At 45.4% G+C, this 23,128-nt stretch overlaps 1 protein-coding gene across 1 annotated transcript in view; it reads left to right on the top strand.

The window, feature by feature from the left end:
- The window catches only part of LOC147733284 (ras-related and estrogen-regulated growth inhibitor-like), a 382,108-nt gene that overhangs the window by 172,997 nt on the left and 185,983 nt on the right, over positions 1–23,128 (top strand). The gene's annotated exons all lie outside the window — the stretch shown is intronic.

Raw genomic sequence — 23,128 nt, 5'->3', positions numbered from 1 at the left:
GCTTGCCTTTGGCACGCTGCGCACGTCTGCTCAGTGAACTTCCTTTAATGTGCCAGGAAGTGGGCAAGACTGCAGCAGCGAGGGGGTGAGTTGAGCACTGACCTCGCTTTCTCTGAGGCTCAGTGAAGGGTGAAAGTGGTGTGCCTGCCCGCTGCACAAATGGTAATCCGCAGCAGAGCAGAGCAGCACCGCGAAGTTAAAGGTGAGCAGCACTGCGTAATTAAAACAAGTTGCAATTTTAAAATGCGTTTTTTTTGAGAACAGGTCTGTCCTGTCTGGTCCTTCTGTGGAGCTGGTAGGCTCTGGGTTCTGTTTCCCCCTGCGAAGATAGGGTTGAGGTTTTATTCTTCCTTGTGGGTGGGCATGGTGATGAGTTGTTTCAGTCCCGGGTTGTCGAGGTTGTCAAGGAGGGTGGTGAAGTTGTGGTCGTTGGGGTTGTTGAGGTGGAAGTTCAAGTCGCCGATGAGTACGTAGTCCATGGATGCGATGGCATGGGGTGCGATGGGGGCAGTGATGGTGAAGGCGAAGGGGCGCCGGGGCCGGGGGTCCATAGGCGAAAGTGCTTCGGAGTGTGGAGATGTGGCTGGTCTGGACCTGGAAGTGCAAGTGTTCGGTGGCGGAGAAGGTGTCTCTCGGGGTGGAGAGATGGAAGGAGTTTTTGTGCGCGATGGCGAGTTCTGCTCCTGGATGGTTGGGGTGGTCCTTCCACAGGATCTTGTATCCGTCTGGGATGGCGATAGTGATGTCGGGGTGGAGGAGGAGGCGTTGGTTCAGGTTTCTGTAAAAAAAGGGACATCAGGTGAGACGGGATCAAGGAGCATCCAGATCTCAACGGCGTGTCTGTGCAGGGAGCGCACGTTGAGGAGGATGAACTTCAGGGCTTTGATGGTGTTGGCGTTCGACGTGGGGGTGCCCCATGGTGGTGCGGAGGATGATGAAGGTTCGGCAGCAGTGGCGGCAGGAGAATTGGCCGTGTGTAGTTTTCAGAGTGGACAGCTGCCAGTTGTTGTTTCTTCCGAGGTTGAGTGCGAGGAGGGCGGCTGCGTCGTATTGGTGGATGGTAGTGGTAGGAGATCCAGGGGTTCTGGTGCTGGTCACGGTCGAGTCTCAGATGGGCGCAGTCGGGCTTGCCTTTAGAGTGCTTTCAACGCACCAGCAGCGTGACCGCGCAACGGCCACCGTTAAGTAGGGGAGGGGCATTCAGCTGGGAGGCGGGAGCGGGAACCGGCAGGGGGAAGGGGCCGCAGGGACAGCAGCAGTGGGGAGGAAGCAGGCAAGGAGCACAGTAAATGGAGGTGGGTACGGAGGAACACGCTAAACAAGAGCACAGTAACAGGCACAATCACAGCAAGCAGAGACACAGAGGCACAATAAACTGCCACAAAGCAGAAGGAGAAAGGGTACAGCTGGGAGTGGGCACCAAGCAGTTAACTAACAAGGGCACAATAACAGGCACAGTCACAGCGAATCAGAAAGCAAGGCACAAAAAAATAGGAACAAAAAACTGGCACAAGGCAGAAGACTACTTAGAATTGGTATATAACATGCTGTGTTTTAATACTGAGCAAGGTCACTATTTTGGATTAAAAAGGGTCAAACTATGTATGTGAGTCTTAATTTTAATGCTTGTTGAGACACTTTGTCTCTTGCATTTCATGGGGTCTTTTCTTTTTTCTCATTAGTGATCTATTTACCATTAAGTACACCTCTTTACCAGTAGCTGCTCGGAGAGGGAGTGCTGCGAGGGGGGGAGGAGCAGGTTGGGGGGTAGTGGACTCCGACATACGGCAGAACGGAGTAAAGTAAGTAAACAAATAAATAAAACAATTTACCTTGCGCCGAGTTGGTGATGCAGCGTGAGCAAGATAATTTGTTTTATTTACTTATTTACTTACTTTACTCTGTTCCGCCGTATGTCGGAGTCCACTACCCCCCACCCTGCCCCTCCCCCGCCTCCCCACACTCCCTCTGTGAGCCGCCACTGCTCTTTACACTTTCTTTACTGGACACTATATATTCTTGTTGTATGCTACCTGTGTGCTTCCCAGCACACAGGTTTCTAAGAATTTAGAATGTTTTACTAAGCTTCCTCGTGGAGGTTCTGTGTGAATCAGTTGGAGCCTGACTGCGCTTGTTGCCAGTCCCTGTGGAGCCTGACTGCGCTTGTTGCCAGTCCCTGTGGAGCCTGACTGCGCTTGTTGCCAGTCCCTGTGGAGCCTGACTGCGCTTGTTGCCAGTCCCTGTGGATGTTAAGCTGTTCCTTCTTGTACAATAAATCCTTTTCCTGGAACCTACAAACCTTGAGAACCTCTTTACTTCACAACAATTCTCTCACTCTATGCGGCAAAATTATCAATAATGATAAATGCGTGGGCAAGCTTGTGAGAACCAGCCAGTAACTCCTCTGGTGTTGCACACGTGAGATAGTTTCTCTTTTCTACACACATTTTTTGGTGGTATACATACTTTAATGTTAATGGTATGTGTTGTTCCGAGAGTTCTGACATACATTATTTCCTTTTCCTTATGAAGTAATTGGGCGTAGAGGTCTGGGTTAGACTGTATAATTGATTAAAAAGTTGTTGGGTTGAGGTGGATACCTTCCGAACCGGTCTACTTAAAACTACTGAATATTGCCCTGATTGACATATTCTTGTTATTTGAACAAGGCAGAAGCCGAGCAGGAGAACGGGCACAATACCAGGCCGGGGGCAGTCTCGAACACCTCCTCCTGGAGGTCCTGCCCGTGGAGCTGCTGGGGAGAGAGCAGATTTCAGACCGAAGGTCAGAGGTCTTGCTCGCGCTCCGAACCCCCCGCCCCCCGCCCCCCTCAGCGGCGGACATAACCTAATCTAAAGGCAACCATATCTACAAACAAGAATTAAGAAATCGGTCATCACCTCTGCATTATCTTAATCTTAAAGCACAGTGAAGACAGAACAATTGCTTTGCTTTCCGTGCCCTTAAAGTCCACACCAAAGTAGTTGCCACATAGTGACATTTAAAATCATCACGTGGACTTTCTCTCTTTTAAGGCAAGATAACCCTTTTGAGTCTAGTCATAATTTTTTCATCGTGATTTCATTGCTTATGCCAATTGTTCTTCTTTTCAGTCTACTAACTTTAGGGTAAGCATTATTTCTGAATTTGTGTGGTCCGACCCAAAAGAAAAAAAAAAAAAAATAACAAGTTATAAGAGGGAAAGCATGAATTGATGTAATACAAAAACCTAATAAGCAAAAGCACAGTGCTAGTAAAGCAAGCGTTCGCAATAGATCTTGGGTTAATATGCTAACACATGCAGCATGAGCAAATTAGAGCAAGATAAACAGGAGGAGCAAGTAGAGAGGGCAATAGTTGCACAGAGACCCTCATCCAGTTCAATGCAACAACAACACAAGTAGCAGCAGAAGGACGCGTCCAAACAGGTGACAGATAAATACTCCACTGAGCTGAACCAAGACATGATTGCCAATGTCTCAAGCCAGTGAGGCTGGTGGAAGAAAGCAAAGAGATCATTGAGACAGACCCAAACCCCACTCTATGTGTAATGTTAGCAATAGGTCTCTTTCACAGATGTGCTGTTAAAACCCACACCTAAAAATTAAAGATACCAAGCAAAGGGGAAAAAGAAACAAAAACAACTTTGAAACAAATGTAAAAGTGTGTGTTAACGTTTGCATACCCTATATTCTGAGTCGTAATGAGACAGTCCTTTTAAAGTATGAATCAAATGCAATGTTATCATAATGTAAAGATGTTCGAATTATTAGATGACCATTGTGCCCATGCGGCATTGAGTCAGCGTAGCTTTTGACCAGATCATTTAACAGTGCTGATGAGCTTGAAGCCAAGCTTAGGTCCATGCCTCACCTCGATGGTAAAACATTTAGATAGCATGCTGTTTTGCCATAGTGCAATTTCATCAAGGCTTCTATAATAATAGCAATAATACTCATAATAATAATGCCACTTGTAAAGTGACTGGCTACTTCTAACGAGGTGTAAGCGCTTGGAAGCTGATTAAGAAAGAAGAGTTGCACACAAACTAGAAAAGTTTAACTGGATCCAAAAAGCCGTTTGTTCAATATTTTTCTGAAAATCCTTTCAGGGGGGCATAGCTGAAGTTCCAAATATTAGGAGTCTCAGTTGACTAAAAGCACAACCTCCAATTCTGACTTTTTAAAATTGGAGGCCATTTTGGAAGCCTCTGATTTATGATTTCTAGCTGGAGCATAGGGAGTGACCATAGATTGTAAAAAGACAGGGCTTTGACAGGAAAGAGCCTAGCAACATTAACAGGGAGCCTTAAAGGTGATACTCTGTTTTACTAGCAGTCAGTGCAATTTGTTCAATGTACTACTAATAGAGGCTCATCTCAGGAGTCCAAGCAGTGTCCGAGCTGCCGCATTCAGCACCCATTGAAGCCTATTTAATGACGATTGTGTAACACCAAGGTAAAGAACATTACAGTAGTCCAATCTGAATATAACCAGAGTGTGGACTACTGTTTTCTGGGTGGAATCAGGCTGGTGGTAAGGAATCTCACCATCCTGAAATACTTTCCTGCAAGTGCATTGATCTGGGATTCGAAATAAAGCTTCTCATCAAACCAGATGCCCAGGTTCTTAACCTTGGGAGATGGTAAAGTACCAAGACTATCTGTCCACCAAGAATTTGACAAGATGTTGAGATGCTTGCCCAGTACCAGAACCTCGGTCTTCTCGGCATTCAGCTTCAAACAGTTAAGGTCCAGCCATGTGGCGACATTTGACAGACACGCATGGAGGGAGGAGGCCATGCAGTTGCTGTTGTGGGACAAAGTGATGACGAGCTCTGTGTCAGCGGCGTATGAAATAGTGGTTAAACCATACTGCTCAATGACCTGGGCCAGAGGGCTGACATAGATATTAAAAAGAGTTGGACTGAGTAACGAGGCCTGTCCACTCCTTGCTGCAGAGAGCAATTCGATGACTGAAATGGTTTTTGTGACACTTGAAAAATGTGTTTCTGCAGAATTGAAGTCAAACAATGCAGCGCTTTGCCACTAATGCCACTGTTCTAGAGCCATTTGACCAAAATGTTGTGGGATACAGTATCAAATGCAGTACTATCCAGCAGGAAGAAGGAGCCACCTCCTACGGTCCATAAACAATCTTGTTGCTCACCAAACCAAGATATTGTCATATTTTTTCATCCTTCCTTTGTATCACTAAGACAAAATTCTAATTTTTCAATTCTTGAAAATACATACCTGAGCAACACCTGTGATTAAACGTGGTTTAAATTTTGTCATGTCATAACATATCATTAGTTGGACACACCCAACATAGAAATGAAATACCTTTTGGAATTATGTTAGAATGAGAGCTTGCCAAATACAGGAAAGGTGAGGGAAATTAAAAGTACATGATTAAAAGCACTTAAAACCCAAAGGCTCAGTCCACAAAGGAACATAAGATTGGAGAAAGGATATTGAGTGGAGAGAAGCTGAAATACAATCAAATTGATCGAATCCAGAATATTTTATAGATTGGATAATAAATTGAAAATAAACAAAAAGACATCAAACAAGAGCAGCGTATAGTGTTCCAGATGTGAGACAAGAGTTTGAATGAACTTTATATTGTATGAAAAGTAAGAAAAGTGAATATACGTCAGAATTGAAAAGGTCAGTGCTTAATTTGACCAGGTGGTTGCCAGTGGAGTGCCATCAGCACTCATTTTTAGAGACCGTACTTATTTTTCCTCATCAGACATTGCCCAAAAGCAAGAGATAGAAAAGCAAACAAAGGGGAAAGAAAGAGGAAGAGAAAGATAGGAGAACAGTCACACAGAGAGAAAGCCGTAACCAGCAAGAGTGAGCTTAGGGGGAGAGGAAGTGTCCGATAGTGGATTAAAGAGGCATGATGTGAAATCAACACTACCTGGCGCTCTAACATTTAATAGCGCCACCCATAGGGCTTCTAAGCAGAGCTTTGGGCACTGGTACGCAATCGTTTACAAATTAAGCAGTGTAAATAGTTAATGGTAACTGGCAAAATAAATTGAACTTAATTTTAAAAAAGAACAGTTAAATAGCTCTAAACCCACAGTCTGGCTGCATCTAGTCACTGTGAATCAGAGGACTTAAAATCAAGGCCAAGATTGATTGTGGAGGACAAAGGGACAAAGAAAGTCTGTGGGAAAAGAGTATAAGGGGTAGTGACAGATAGATAATGTGTTCTTAATGCCACTGGGAAGATAGCTAGCGCTCGAAGAAAGAGACATTGTATGCATTCATCATTTTGTTTGAGCTGGGTAAACAGACAGTTGCCCCGACTCAGTGCCCATTTCTTTAGTCCCTACAGCAAATTAATTTCAACAGTTCTGTAATAAACTGAGAAGTAGTCAGTAATCCTAGTGAGAGGAATGTTAGAATGTCAGCAAAAGATGTATGGAATGTTAGGAAGTTAGAATGTGTGAGTGTGTGTTCATGGAATTGGAATGCTGTTAGGGGGGTTTGAATTTTCAGCAGTTTTTGGCAGTTGATTGCAGCTGCTTGGAAAGCAGGTGCCTCCTAGCAGTCTCATCTTTTATCTACTTATTTATTTGAAACAAATGTGGAGTGTGGCGTTATTCTTCTCATTGCAACAGTGTGGACAAGTGGGAGAATATTATGGAGATGCTTGTGGGTGTTATCACATTGTCCTTCTCCCTAAGGTGTGTTTACACATGTCTACTTGGAATTTGGTCAATTAGTGATGTGCTAAGCCATCCATTTTCAGTGCATCATGTTCTGAGGTAGTTGAAGTGGCGAGTGTGCAGAAGGTTGCTCCCTGTGTCTTCGGATACTAGCCTGGATGGCCAGGGTAAGGCCTTTGATTTCTGTCACTGTGTAGGCCATGCGCACAAAAGAATATTGGGGCATGTTACCAACAAAGTGGCGAAGAGATGTGTTAGCCGCCTTGGCTTAATGCCTCTCTTCGCCACTTCAGAAACGCTAGGCTGCACCATATTACCAAGGATATGGTGCAGCCTAGCGTTTCCCCCTGTGATGGCGATAAGTTTTACAACTTAACGCCAGCGCAGGCAGGGAAGGTTTGTTTATATACAGGAAGGTGTTCCTTCCTGCACATAAACAAAGCTTAAATGCCATTTTGTAACTTACATGTGTGCTGCTTCATGCAGCACACATGTAAGTTACAATTTGTCATTTTTAAAAAGAGGTTTGTTTATGTACAGTAAGGGACACCTTCCTGTACATAAACAAACCTTGGCATTTTGCTTCTTCCATGTGTGCTGCACAAGGCAGCACACATGGAAAAAGCAAAACCGGGGAGAAATGAAGCATTTCTCTTCGTTTTGCCACCCTAAGAACAGGTCTTTCCTGTTCTTAAATTCAGCTCTGCCACCTATTATCACCTCTCTTGATAATCGTCGAAGTGAATGGGTGTTGCGGTGGAATGCCCACCGCAACACCCACTGCACACCCCCTTTCACGATGAGTTTATCGTGAAAGGGGCCCTATTACCAAGGCAGCGTTAAGTCAATTAACGTGGCTTTAAGTCACGTTAATTGACTTAACGCTGCCTTGATAATAGGGCGATGCAAATATCGCTGCGTTATCAGCAGAAAATTGCTGATGACGCAGCGATAAGGGGCTTGATAATATGCCCCATTGTTTTCTTGACAAGCAACTACATTTGTGAGAACTGCAAGATTTCATCACATTATGCACACTGGTACATGGTGGCCATTTTGTGTTGGGTCAATAGTAACAGTGATCTCCGGCAGACACTGACACTGGTTGATGGATGTACAAGTAAATGTCTGCAGTTCAATGGCTTCTAGTGGTATCATTCATCATTTTGGATTTTTGAACAGCCGTCGGTACAGTATGTCATCAACTTCCTGCACTCAGTGCTAAAACAGATAGTGATGGGCATCTGACAAAGGTGACTCCTTTGTTTATTTTCATGTTTTGATTGAACTCTTCCACAGTTCAACGATTGATTTTTATGGTCTGGGTTGACAGCCCAGCTGTCGCCAGACACTTATGTGAGCATCAGAATTAAAGGGTCCTTGGCTCCGCTCACTTGTTAAAAGCCAACAGTACATGTTTTGATTGGGCAGAATTTGTGCGCTTCCACAAAAAGTGGTTGCTTTCCATGCAACTGTGATCATTTGGTTTATTCAGCTTCCTAAGCCTGAATTTTCAGGGGCGCACACATGCCATTGGAATGCTAATAAAGTATCTTAGATTGCTACATAATTTATGTGGTTTTTCTCTGGCAGCTGCAGAGATGGGAGGAGGGCAGTCAATAACCTACATGGCCTTTTAGGTTTGGCTTGACAGTGCAACTGTCACTTGACATGTTAATCTATACCAGTATTACTCTACAGTTCTTTGCTTCCACACAAATCCCGTGCTAATTACTTTTAATGCTTCACATTATCTTACAGGAAAAACCACAGAAGGTAACCCATAAATTCAGTTGAGACCCGGATGAATTAATGTAACAAACAACGTCTCAACAGGGAATATTTCAAGGCAATTTCAAAGAGTGCAAAACAAATTGCAACAGAACAGAAACAAGGAGTCAACAACAATGTTTGGGGAAAGGGAGGTCGGTATTAGGAACTGCAAGTAAAATTAGTATAAGTTATATCAGCGCTATTACATTGAATGATAATGTAATCCAAGAGTAAGTGTACACATAAGTACGTGTGTGAAAGTGAACGCTGAAAGTGAACACATGATATAGTGCAGGCAACTGCAAAATGGCACGACAATACTTAAAATGGAGAACATGTTAAGAACCAGGAAAACACCACAGAATACTCCGAGTGTTCGATGTTGTTTCAACCTATTTGAATTTAGGTCATCATCAGGACCGGATTACATGTAATTAGGTAGGAGCTGAGTTTATATATAAACAACAAGAGAGTTAGGGTTTCTTTTGGGTCACTCCTCTACCCCTCAATTTACTGAATAACAACAACAAAAGAGTGACATAGGGCGCAGAAAACACAAGAAAATAGTTGTGCTTAATATAGCCAATTTATAACCCTAAAAAAACGTTAATGTCACAGAATAAGGTGCGATAAGTGAAAAAAAGGGGAAAGAAAAAAAGCTTTTTTTCTAAAATGAACCCTCACTCACCAACCTGGTGGTGACATGCTTCATCATTGGGTTCCCACTGGGGAGACCGAATGTCTCCCCAGTGTGCTGCAATGCCTGACTTACAGCGGAGCTGGTTCTTTTGTTTTTTTTGTGAAAAAAGTGGTGAGTTGGTGATAGTGTAAGGGATTTAAAAGATAACCGACTGTACCCCGTACAAATTTAATAAGGGGCCAACCAGCATCAGTTAGAAACAAATATGACGGACAATAAAGAGTTTTTAATTCTGAAACTCTGTGTCCTGTAATTTAAAGGTCAACATGGTTCTGCTATAATGAGCCTTAATCGCTCAGCATTCTTCGGGACCAAAAAGATTGTAATCCTCCGGTGGTATGCGCGCTAAGGCGCACCCTCCCATGGGGATATATGTGTTAAAAATTGGTGGAACTCATGGATTTACCTGTGGGGGCTCACCCAAACTTCACCAGGGCCCACGATTATGACTAGTAGAATTCAATGCTACATGGTCTCACGCGGCAGGGGTCATCTTCACGTCGCGCTCCGTTTGCAAGCCGACGACTCCCCACACGTAACCTACTTAGTGGCACTTCCGCGGCCCGAAAACCTGAGTTTAGACAAATTGTACTTGTTGTAGAAAGGGTGTCCAGTTTTACATCAATGAGGTAGAGCGCACAATGTGACAGCACAAAAGAAATCTCAATAATAAATGTTTCAGAGAAGTAACGTCAAGACGACCGTTTCCAATCAGGAAAATACTTGACAGAACGTGATAATTGTCCGGCACAAAAATCTCAATGGTTAGAGTCCAGGGAAGTTGCAAAAAACACAGTTGATGGACAGAATGCAGAACAATGTCTTACATTCACCCCAGTACAAAGATCTGGGCCTAAATCCATCATTTTTTTGCACTCCACACCGCCCTAGGTCAGACAATGGCTATATGCAAATCAGCCATGATTCTGTGCCTCATGGGAACAGTCCAGTCCGAACTACCAAGCCATGTCTTTCCTAGACCTGAATCAAGCATCCAAGGACCGGTTTCTGGCTATCAGCCTTCTTCAGCCTGGATAGCTTGACTCCAGTGATGTGGAGAGCCTGGGACTCACGTCTGAGCATACCCAGCCCACTCGGGGTGAAAATTGCAAAAAACACAGTTGATGGACAGAATGCAGAACAATGTCTTACATTTACCCCAGTACAAAGATCTGGGCCTAAATCCATCGTTTTTTTGCACTCCACACCACCCTAGGTCAGACAATGGCTATATGCAAATCAGCCTTGACCCTGTGCCTCATGGGAACAGTCCAGCCCGAACTACCAAGCCATGTCTTTCCTAGACCGGAATCAAGCATCCAAGGACCGGTTTCTGGCTATCAGCCTTCTTCAGCCTGGATAGCTTGACTCCAGTGATGTGGAGAGCCTGGGACTCACGTCTGAGCATACCCAGCCCACTCGGGGTGAAAATTGCAAAAAACCCAGTTGTTGGACAGAATGCAAAACAATGTCTTACATTCACCCCAGTACAAAGATCTGGGCCTAAATCCATCGTTTTTTTGCACTCCACACCACCCTAGGTCAGACAATGGCTATATGCAAATCAGCCTTGACCCTGTGCCTCATGGGAACAGTCCAGCCCGAACTACCAAGCCATGTCTTTCCTAGACCGGAATCAAGCATCCAAGGACCGATTTCTGGCTATCAGCCTTCTTCAGCCTGGATAGCTTGACTCCAGTGATGTGGAGAGCCTGGGACTCACGTCTGAGCATACCTAGCCCACTCGGGGGGAAAATTGCAAAAAACACAGTTGATGGACAGAATGCAGAACAATGTCTTACATTCACCCCAGTACAAAGATCTGGGCCTAAATCCATCATTTCTTTGCACTCCACACCACCCTAGGTCAGACAATGGCTATATGCAAATCAGCCTTGACCCTGTGCCTCATGGGAACAGTCCAGCCTGAACTACCAAGCCATGTCTTTCCTAGACCGGAATCAAGCATCCAAGGACCGGTTTCTGGCTATCAGCCTTCTTCAGCCTGGATAGCTTGACTCCAGTGATGTGGAGAGCCTGGGACTCACGTCTGAGCATACCAAGCCCACTCGGGGTGAAAATTGCAAAAAACACAGTTGATGGACAGAATGCAGAACAATGTCTTACATTCACCCCAGAACAAAGATCTGGGCCTAAATCCATCGTTTTTTTGCACTCCACACCACCCTAGGTCAGACAATGGCTATATGCAAAGAGTCCATGGAAGAGCTCTTCCGATCAGGAAAATACTTCAAAGAACGCATGCTGTGGCGGTGAGCGTTAAGTTAATCGCGTGATCGTGCACTTTACTCCATGATTAATATCAAGCCTCAGGAACCCATCTGTGTGCCACCAAATCACATACCATATGGAAAAGTGCACTCTTTTGTGCGATTTTCCCAGTTTTCGTGAATGTTTCAAATTCAAATTTATTAGGTATGCTAATTTAATAAAAACTGTTACACAAAAAAGAACACAGTAAACATTTGGCATAAAATTACGATTAAGAAGGGATTTTAGGAACTCATTGAGAGATATTATCTTAATACCAACACTAACAACTATTTTACACATGGAAGGTGAAGTTTATTTGAAGAGATTTCTTAAAAACTCGTCAACAGAAATGCCTCAATACTGGTGCCGGCACCAGAGTACACTGTGAGTGTAGTGAGCCACCCGGCTCCTACCATGCATTGTTGCCACTGCAACTCCCTGGGCCCGGCACAGACCAGGGGGTATAAATAAAGTGTGATGTCAGCGCTCATGACTGATGGTACGGACCATAAATGTGTGTGGTTTTATTCCTCTGTCCCACATCAAGGCCCTGCCACCACCCCTAGTGATCCCCCACCAACCAAGAACCCACAGAGGCCCCCCACTTACATTGGCGATGAGGCGGGTTTCTGCTGCCTTTGCGTGCCCTCGCAATGCGGATCAGCATCAGCAGCGCATTTCCGGAGGTCAGAGGCCCCGCGCCATGAGGAAGGTGCCCTGCGGGCCACACGTGTGCTGTGCGCGGCTGTCTGCTGTGGACTGCGGTGGAGAGGTGAGGAGCCTTAAGAGCGGTCTGGAAGAGCAGAGATGGGAGTGCTGTGCCACACTGATCACCCGACTGTCCCAAGGTGTGAGGCCTGCTCCGGAGGCGCGTGACGAGTTGGGCAGTCCTGTCCTCATTGCAGCGCTGATGAGGACAGGGAGGCCGGATGTGCTGACGTGGTGAAGCCCAGCTGGAAGTGAGGGTGCAGCATCTGGAGGGTGCCATTGTGCTGCCAGAGGAGCGGGGAGGGGCCAGACAAGCGTTTCCAAGGCCCTGGAGCAAGAGTGCTGAACCCTAGGAGGGGCTGCCTCAGTCTGGCAGAGGATACGTCAGTCAAGGCCTGAGGGGGGGGGGTGTGCCAAAACAGGAAAAGGGGAGCTGCTACACAGGGCTGAGTGTAACCAGCCCCCCCGAGTGACTTTACAGGACAGTGGGAAGCTGTGAAAGGGCAGGCACTGCAGGAAAGGTGAGTGCCAGCTCTGATGACCAAAGATCCCAGGTCAGCAAGCGGGCAAGGACCAGTGGCTTCAAGGGACATGTCACAGCAGCCAGGGGGTAGCGTCCCAGGTGCGTTAGAACACAGCTCCCACAAGTCGTTGAAGAAGCTGCCGCTGTTTAGTCCACTGGCTGAACTGGCGACAGCAGCGGCAAGATGGCGCAAATTGATTGGACAGCTAGAAAACTATTTCATTGCCACTAGGGGGAAGGACAACGCTGTGAAGCGCTCAACCATGCTACACATGGGTGGAGAGGACCTCTATGAGCTTTTTCAGGATCTTCCGGAAACAGGGGACAGCGAAGACTATGAGAAGGCTGTCAGAGCACTCAACCGACATTTTGACCCTCAGGTTAACCCTGATTTCGAGCACTTGAAATTGCGCCAGGCAAAACAAAAGGAGGAGGAGTCAGTTGACATGTTCCATGCGCATCTCAGAAAGTTAGCAAGCTTGTCCGTGAGCATTGATCGGCCATTTGAGATCAGAGTGCAACTAATATTGGGTGCAAGTCATCTGAACTGCGCAAGCTCATCTTATGCCAGCTGGGAATTTCGTTGGATGACATCTTGGTGTGGGGAAGAGCTCACAAACTTGCAGACGCAAGAGCAGTATATGCAAGAGCGGGGGAAATGAAATCTGCGTTGGCGAGAAGAGCGCCCGCCCAGCAGCCCCTGTACCCAAACCCCATCAAAGAAGAACGCGCGGAAGCTATCCGGAAATTCAGCGGCTGCCGCAAGGTGGGTGCCAGCAGCAGAGGGGAGCACCCAGGAAAGAAAGGATGTTGGAATTGCGGCCTGGAGAGCCACCCACCGAGGGAGTGCCCGGCACAGGGCAAGCAGTGTTTGAAGTGCAACAAATATGTTAATTTCGCCAAAGTCTGCATGGGTACAGCCAGGTCGACAGCAGGGGGAGGCCGACAGAGAAGACAGAAAACCACAGTGCGCACTGTGCAGGAAGTGGAGGAGGTAGAGAGCATGTGCCGCAGGTTGAATGTCACGGAGGATGATGAGGAGGTCGATGTGTTCGTGATATCACACACATGAGGTGTCATTACCAAGAAACGTCCGCCCCCGATGTGTCAACTGTGGGTGGGAGACAACTGTATACGAGCACTCATCAACACAGGAGCGTCTGTCAATATCCTCGATGCGGCTCAGTATGAGCGATTAGAGTCAAGACCAGCACTCCTCAAAACCAAAGCCAAGATCAACACCTATGGTGGTGACGTCCCCATTCCACTCCTAGGGGTAGTCGAGGTAGAGGTGAGGCACTCACCCGATTCCACGTGACACGAGGTAGCGTCGGATTACTCTGCTGAAGATCTGGGGTTAGTGATGTTTGAGAGGCAAGTTCAATCTCATGCAGAGTCTGTGATGGCAGAATTTCCGGAGATGTTCAAGGGCCTCAGCTGTTTGAAAGGGGTCGAGGTCAAACTCCACATAGATGACACGGTCAAGCCGATAGCTCTCAGGCATCGCAGGGTACCGTTCCACCGGAGGCCCCTAGTAGAAGCGGAGTTCGAGTGTCTGGAACGCGATGGAGTGATTGAGAAAGTTTCGGGCCCTACTTCCTGGGTATCGCCATTGGTGATTGCTCCCAAACCCATGCAACCGGGGGCAAATCGCCTGTGTGTGAGAACATGAGGTACCTAACAAGGCCATCAAGAGGGAGCGTCATATCACACCCACCATTGATGAGATTGTTGCAGACATTAACAGTGCCAAATGGTTCTCTAAAGTGGACGTAAACTCCGGCTATCATCAACTGGTTATGGAGGAGAACAGCCACTACATCACCACATTCTCAACCCATTTGGGACTCCGGAGGTCAAAAGCACCTTTGCTTTGGAGTGTCTTCGGCGGCGGAGGTATTCCAGGATGCAATCAGGGAGGAACTCTCGGGTTTGGTTGGTGTCATCAACGTTAGCGAGGATGTCCTTATATTCTCCAATTCTCTCAAAGAACATCATGTGAGACTTCGGGCAATGATGCAACGGCTGGTGGAGCAGGGTTTAACCCTCCACAAAGGGAAGTGTGAGTTCTGTACGAACGAAGTGGAGTTCTTTGGTTACCGATCCTCGACTCGAGGCATGCAGGTGGACCCGGCTAAGGTGGAAGCTATACGAGCAGCGGTGGTGCCCCAGAATCAGTCTGAGGTGAGGAGTTTTCTGGGAATGGCCGATTACTGTGGACGCTTTATCCCCCACCTGGCCACTCTGCTGGAGCCACTCAGGACTCTTACGAAGAAGGACGTTAGAAGGAGATGATCCAGTGAAGAGGCGAAGGCCTTTACTGACATCAAAGAAGCGCTGCTGATGGGAGCGATGGTGGCGTACTTCAAGCCAGGACATCCAACGGAGGTGGTGGTCGACGCCAGTCCGGTGGGCCTGGGAGCGGTCTTGTTGCAGCAGGATGATGGCGAGGAGTGCGTTCTCATCGAATATGCCAGCCGGGCGCTTACTCCCGTGGAAACAAGATACGCCCAAATTGAGAGGGATATACACAGGGATCAGGACCATAAGACCGGACCCAGGTAGGGCCATTTATAGATGCAAAAACAAGGGGGGGAACCTGTTAGCCTACTCAATTATAGCACTTGATTTATTGCAACAACCACACTATATTCCTTTGGTGATTGGGTTATTTATTCACCCTATTTGTTTAACAACTCTTTTTTATATATTAGGTAAGGACCTCACATCCTTATGGTGAAACACATATCAAATAACATATACATATTTACATACAGCACAATTTATACAACATTTATCACGTTTGTACAATACCAAAAATTTACACAAACATTAATTTGACAGGATAAACATATATAACACAAAACCAATGTATCATGTACACTCCAAAAGATACCACTGCATTTTCTTTGGTGTTCCTACAATTCAGTCCATTATTTCCTGAATTATGTGTATTTACATATAAATATTTGCCATCTTAATTGAAATTGCCGACGCGTTTCAAGCCACACGGTTTCTCAATGGGCTCTCATCGGGCTTCTTAGTAATAACACAATGGAATAATCTGCCGTTATTTGACTTTAATCAATTCTGAATGACCAAGCAGCTCTCTGGAGCAGCTCTCTCGAGAGGCTGGTCCTCTCAAAATCGCCCATTTAATACACTGAGGGCCATGCTGGTACAAGCCATGAGGAACCACATACCTATTTTAATGCATCTGCTCTCCATTGGTAGCAGCTGATCCAGAATCTGCCATATTAAGTCTTGTTCAGCAGCGAATTAATCTGCATCACAATCGTGAAACATGTTTACGCTTAAATCACCTGAGATTATGAATTCTGCTGTGGTGTAATCCTGTTTTGGGCCCATTGAAATTGGTTGTGGATTTGCTTCAACTTTACACTTTTCCGATGATGACGGATTGATGTATATATTCCAAATTAGTTGGGGATTAATATTGTCCTTGGACCAGTTCTCAAGTTTAACCCCCAGGATTCAAGGGTAGCTCAGTTTTAGCAGAGTCGCCTTGACCTTTAAAACTGCTGGGATGTTTTGGACAGCCTCTTAAGGTATATTTAACTGAAGGGTTGTATTTTTCATATGGTGCCTTCTCCAGAAGGTGGATGATGCGGGCATTGCTAGCAGCTTTTTTAAACCACCCACATTCCAGGAGCAGCGGTGAAAAACTGATATGTGTTCTCTGCTTCTAGTCTCATATGGTTGTGTGCATTTCAGCCATCCCAAGGTGCCGTTTGCTAGCGCCAATAGATCCACCCTTTGCCCAAAAGTTCCCATGGAATGCGGGTCTTCGTAATTATGTTCGACCAAGACTCACTGCATGTACTGCATTCCCTATGGAACTTTGTCAAGGCGCGGCAGTTCATGCTTCGTTTGGGAGGGGGACCTCAGTGTTTCAGCATAATTTGAAAGAGTGTTCAAGAGGTTTTGGCTATGGAACCCATGGAATGACAGCTGCCGATACTGGAGAGCAACACTCCGCATTTAGTTTTGGGGAGGGAGCCCCAGTTGATTCAACATCCTTTGAGGGAGGTGTTCAAAGGTTTTGGCCGAAGGAGCCACTGTGTTCATATAAGAAAGCAGCTGGAGAGCCTATGGATCTTTGGAGAGGTTTGTCTTTTAAGTCTCTATCACTATGTGCGACCAAGGCTGATACTATTTTTGATTATTGTGTGTTATCTCCCTCCTTTTTAGTGTTCTCAGGATTAAATTTTGCAGGCTTGGATGGTAACCTTGTATTTGTATGTTTTGATGAGGCTAATTGTGTTCCTGATTCATGTTTAGTTGTGTTATTTGCTGTACTATGTATTCTGGACAATTTGTCTAGCTTATTGCCAGGCGGGTTCTTTAGATTATGCTTCAGCTCTGTTATTATGAGATTATAAGATGCTGGACAGGGAATTTAACTTGTCTACGAGGGGAGAGCATGATCAGTCCTTGAGGTTGACAATTTATGACCTCATTGACAGTGATGAAGTGTGTAGTAATGATTTTAACTTAACATCAATTCCAGTGGCATATAGCGCCAGCATATTTAGGAGATCCACCTGAATTGCAAATCTTTCTGTGTGAATATTGAGTGCCTCCACTGTAACTTGAGCCAAGGTTAGGATGGATGAGCAAGGGTCCTCCTTGGCTCCGTTGGTGTGATTAATGTTGGGAGAACTGATTGGGATGATGTCCAAATCTTTCTGCAAGGGTTCTCCTTCTTGCATCTGGTTGCACAGTTCGCCATCTTGAACCTGGGTGGATTTTGACAGGCATCCCACTAACAGGTTCATCACTTGCACAAATTTCATCAAACCCATAGTTTTTGTATGTCTCCTGTTGGTTCTAAGTTTTCAAGGTCCCAGCTGTTCTTACATGGCCTATATTGCTTCAGGTCTTTTTAGGTCGAGCCTAGTGGCAGGGTGCATGCGCTACTCGCTCTGCAATACTGCTGTAGTAGAATATGGGAGAGAAGCTGCGCCCACTCTCCGCCATATTTTTGGCTTGTGTCATTGTCTTTCGTAAATGCTGCCTTTGGATTAGTTAATAGGCTTGTAAGTCCCTCCTTAATATGGCCTTGTCTTCATTTGTACCCTCCCATGGCGACTGGGCCCTTTACTTCGGTTGTTTCACGGGACCTGTTATTTAGTTTGTAAGCACTATTTACCTTCTTCAGTTTCTCTAACTGCAGGCCATACATACACTTCTTCAGCTGAAACCGCTTGTGTTATTTTAAGCAGCACAGCCGACCCCTTAACAGGGGCACCTGCTTTCAATCATTTTAACACAGCATTATCTTGTGTCTGTTTCAAACCCCCTCCGCCCCCAAGTAAAATGGATTTAGAAATGATTCGCGAATTAAGTCATGTGAATTCCAGGTAGCACATAATCCACAAAAAGTGACTAATATGAGCTTAGTCGGATTTCCATCAACTGCCCTTCGTGGCCAGTGTCATCATCTGGATCTCCTTGTTTCCTACCACAACACCTCTTGATCAAAGAGGGAAATTATGTGGATCGGATTTCATAATAGTCACTGAAATCTCTTCAAAAATAAACAAGTAAGACCAAATGACCTACTTGGTCCATCTTTTGCAAACTATGAATCTCAGATATATGATAGGACAACTGATGGAAAGTGTTAGTGCAGTGCAGTGAATGTGAACAAGTAAAAAGGATATGGAAGAAAAAACCTTGTTTATTTCAATATCTCATCTAAACCTGTTACAAAAGGTGCAATAACGGCTTGTACCAAATACGCCGCTGATCTTATTGGTCAACTAGTTTCAGCCAAACTGGGCCTTTAGCCCTGGCTTTCTTCAGGACCCAAACTTTATAAAGCTACTGCTTACGTGAAATAAACTCTTGTGCAAGTACAAAAATGTAAATAATACCTACATACAGAAAGGGTGATCTTCACACCTGTAAAAAATGGTGACATAAACAAATTTTCTGAGCACAGAACCAGTTCTGACATCTTGCCCCTTACTATGTACTATACAAATTGCCATATCTTAATGTAATTGACAGATACACTCATCTGTCCTGTGCGAGGTATAGGCCTCACCTCACCTGGTACCCACTCAGGTTTCTGAGACCCCGCCCTGTAAGAAAATCAATTTACTTATATGGCGGGCACCTACAGTGTTAATGCTGGGTAAATTACACTCAAATCCCCAGTCCATAGTTAAAAACTAATCATAAGAAAACTTTTCTCTCAGAAATAACGCCTCAAGACTTCATTCATTTGCTGACATCACCTCTTTGCTTGCTCTGCATTGTTGCTCCGAGGCCCCGTTCAGACCCGGCTGGGGCCGTTTGTTTCGGAGGGCTATACCGGGAGTACACATCCACCTCCACACTTCCGGCGGATGCCGCATGTAGTGCTCCAGTCTCTCGACAGCCAGAGACTACATAGGTCAGAGTGCAAGCGCAAGCGCAGCGGGTGCACCGGCGGCGCGCCAAAGGCAAGCCCGTCTGCGCCCGTCCGCACCAAGACTGGGCCTAGGGCCACAGATCCTGATACTTCACCATCAGCCCTCACACACAGATACTCACGCACCGCCCTTCTGAACCTACTGAATGTTTAGGCACTATCTTCAACTTCAATGTCTCCCCCTATCTCCCAAAAACCTGCCCATGCTGTCAATACAAAATGGACCCCCATTTAATGCATATTACACCCTCTCCCCTACATCCGCTTGCAAACAAATAAGACCTAATGTTGCAGCTGCGCTAATCAATGCAAGATCCCTGAGCAAACATAAAGATGAAATCGCAGAACTCATCATTTCTCAAACATTGGACTTACTCTTCATAACGGAGACATTGACCAGCCCCTCATCAGAGCCAGACCTCCTAGTAGCCATCCCAGAAGGTTATAAGGTCCTCAGGTAGGACAGAGTTTCGAAACTAGGGGGTGGAATTGCTATTATACAGCGAAGCAATTTAAAAACATCAATCAGCCCATTCCCACTCTCCACATGTGAAGCGCTACAATTCTCTATCGCCTTAGGTCCATCCCAACGTTTCAAAGGCATTCTCCTATACCGGCCACCGGGTAGCAAAGCCCTATTCCTAGCCACCTTTCCTGAAATGGTAGAGTCCCTAGCAACAGATAATTCCACCACCATTCTGGGTGACTTCAATTTTCCACTAGAAAATCTTGTAAACAAAGATACCAAAAACCTCTTATCCGATCTAAACTCTCTCGGACTCATTCAATTGGTCTCTAATAGCACTCACGAAGCTGGGCATACACTAGACGGTCTGTTTACCAATGACAAAAACATCATAATCATAGAGGTCCTCCCTCTTGCCTGGTCGGATCACCATGCGGCAATGTTTTCAATTTTAGGAGCGGGTGTGCTCATCCTGCTAGATCTTACTGCGGCCTTTGACAGGTCGAACTTAACATCTTGATGCTATAGGTATTCAGGCTAAAGCCAAAGATCTTCTTGCCTTCTTTTTATCTAACCGTACTCAGATGGTCCAGCTGGGAACATTCAACTCCGCTCAGATGATTTTACCCTGTGGTGTCCCTCAAGGCTCATCCCTCAGTCCAACCTTATTTAATATCTACATGGCAGACTTAGCCAAAGTCATTAATGATTGGGGGATGAGCCTAACACCCTACGCAGATGACACCCAATTGGTTCTCGCCATAAAAGACAATGGAGAGAAAATTGCCGCCAATTTCCAACAAGGCATGCTGGCTATCAGCAATTGGATGACAACTAACTGTCTTAAGCTTAACTCTGATAAGACGGAGGTAATGATTTTCGGCAGACTCACCCCCACCTGGCCTGGATCCTGGTAGCCCACAGACCTAGGCCCCCCTCCTCACCCGGTCACTAAGGTTAAAAACCTGGGAGTACTCATTGAAGACAAACTAACCTTTTCTGCTCAAGTAAACTCCATCGTGTCCACCTCCTTTTTCAAACTCAAATCTATAAAAAAGAGTCTGCCTTTTCTCCCTCCAAATTCAAGTAAAACCTTGGTCACAGCTTTTGTCATGTCCTCTCTGGATAACTGTAACGGCCTCCTTTTAAATGCCCAACACCAAGTTATTAAACAATTACAGACCATACAAAATGCCGCAGCCAAAATGCTCTCTGGCACCCCTAAATTTCAACCCATCCCCCAAGTCATCAAAGGGTATCACTGGCTTGCAGTCAAAAACAGAATAAATATCAAAGCTCTCTGTATAGCTTATAAATCCGCTCACAATCAAGGACCTCGTTTTCTCTTGAATCCCCTTTCTTTCCATGCCCCCAATCGATTACTACGATCTATGAACGCTCTTCTTATGACAGTGCCGCGAACCAGAACCGCCTCCTGGGGCGACCGCCGATTCACTGTGTCAACAGCCAAACTCTGGAAATCCTTGAACCCCCACATTAGATCTTCTCCAACCCTGACCATCTTTAGGAGAAAAATCAAAACATGGCTGTTTAACCAATAATCTTTTTACTCTTTTTCTTTCTGCCCCGTCCATAGCGCCGAGATGCCCTCGGGCATTTGTTCGCGCTTTATAAATTTCATAAATAAATAAATTCTCTGTCAAGCTGATCTCAGTGTCATAGTTGTATCAACCCATACTGTTTTTCAATGTACTTAAAATCTAACTTAACACGTTGTCAGTGACCCGTTCCCAGACTGCTTAAGAAAAAGGCATAACAGATGTGTACTAATGTCTCAAACCTACACAACTGCCCTGAGATCACAAAACTACGTGCCTCGCATAGAAAGTGCATCAACATCCTAGAGTCTGCCGGAATATTACAAGCACGTCTGTGCTCATTATCTATACTAATATAATAAAGCGAGAGCCCAAACCTTTGAGGCGGGTAATCTCAGGAACCACAGCACCAATCACAACACCCAATACAGCATTGTAAAGGGCAGTTTCAGCAGAAGGACATAGGCTATGCAAACGCCCACCATATACATTTAAAAGGTAAAAGAACCGTGCCAGCAAAGTAGTCCCTTGTGGGCGTGTCTGCGTTGTGCTGTGGGTGTCTGGCTGGGGGCGTGACAAACGCTGGGGGCGTGTGGTACGTTCCACCCTTCATGCCATGTCTCATATCGTGTGCTGTGGGCGTGTGCTGAGGGCCTGGGCGTGTGCGGGCGTGGGATTATGGGGAAAAAAAGCGAGCGTTGTGCCCAATATTTCATTGTATTTTCTTCCCAGGATCTGAACATTCCAGCTCCAGGTGTGCTTGCCCCGCGCTCCCAGTGACGTGCACTTGTTTTACTGTATGGACGTCAGGCAAGGCGCTATTCCCAAGGGCCAGATGGAGCTCAAACAGGGGCCATTGTGCAGGAAATGTAATCTCGCCTTAACTTCCGGTGGCGCCTATAGCGCACACTGGAGATTTTCCACTTCTGTTGCGCACAGGCCTCGCGCCACGCACATCCGGACATAAGGCCCGCCTCCACAGAAATAGCAAGAAAGGGACTATCCTTCCCCGGGAATATGTGATGATATTCCGCAAACCAACATCCCGCATACCATCACTCCGCAATTTTTATAACGCGGACCTATTACTCCGCAAAGACATCATTTCTAAAACTTTAACAACGCATATGACTTTATCACGCTTGCCATTATAACGTAAATGCATGTGTGGTAAAGTCATATACATTGTAAAAGTACATTATTAAAACATCAAATATATGTTTGTATATATGTGTATTCATATATATATATATGTGTATTCATATATATATATATATATATATAGATATATATATATATATATATCTATATATATATATATATATCTATATATATATATATATATGTATATATATATACACATTTTTTAAATTTTATTAAAACATTTATTCTTTTAAATTGCATTATTTATATTATTTGTATTTATTATTTTATTTTATTACTCTTTACACACTAAAAACGAATCCCACCCTGCTCCCTTTAAATACCCCTGCACCCCATAATCATAGCTCACCCTTACTCCTTTAAATACCCCAACACCCTTAAACACTAACCCATCTTAACCCTATTAATATACCCTGTACCCCAAAATCCAAACCTATCCCTAAACCCTAAAAATACCTCTGTACCCCAAAACCCAAACCTAGCCCTGAACCAAATAAATACCCCTGTACCTCAAAACCCAAATCTACCCCTGAACCCTAAAAATACCCCTGTACCCCAAAACCAAAACATAGCCCTGAACCCTAAAAATACCCCTGTACCCCGAAACCCAAACCTAACCCTGAACCCTAAAATACCCCTGTACCCCAAACCCCAAACCTAGCCCTGAACCCTTAAAATACCCCTGTACCCCAAAACCTACCCCTGAACCCTTAAAATACCCCTGTACCCCAAAACCCAAACCTAGCCCTGAACCCTAAAAAGAAACCTGTACCCCAAAACCCAAACCTACCCCTGAACCCTAAAATACCCCTGTACCCCAAAACCCAAACCTAGC

This window comes from Lissotriton vulgaris, chromosome 2_1 (genome assembly GCF_964263255.1).
Source record: "Lissotriton vulgaris chromosome 2_1, aLisVul1.2, whole genome shotgun sequence".
In the NCBI taxonomy this organism is placed as follows: domain Eukaryota; kingdom Metazoa; phylum Chordata; class Amphibia; order Caudata; family Salamandridae; genus Lissotriton; species Lissotriton vulgaris.
The sequence above is the reverse complement of the archived record's forward strand: the minus strand, read 5'-3'. Positions and strand labels throughout refer to the sequence as shown.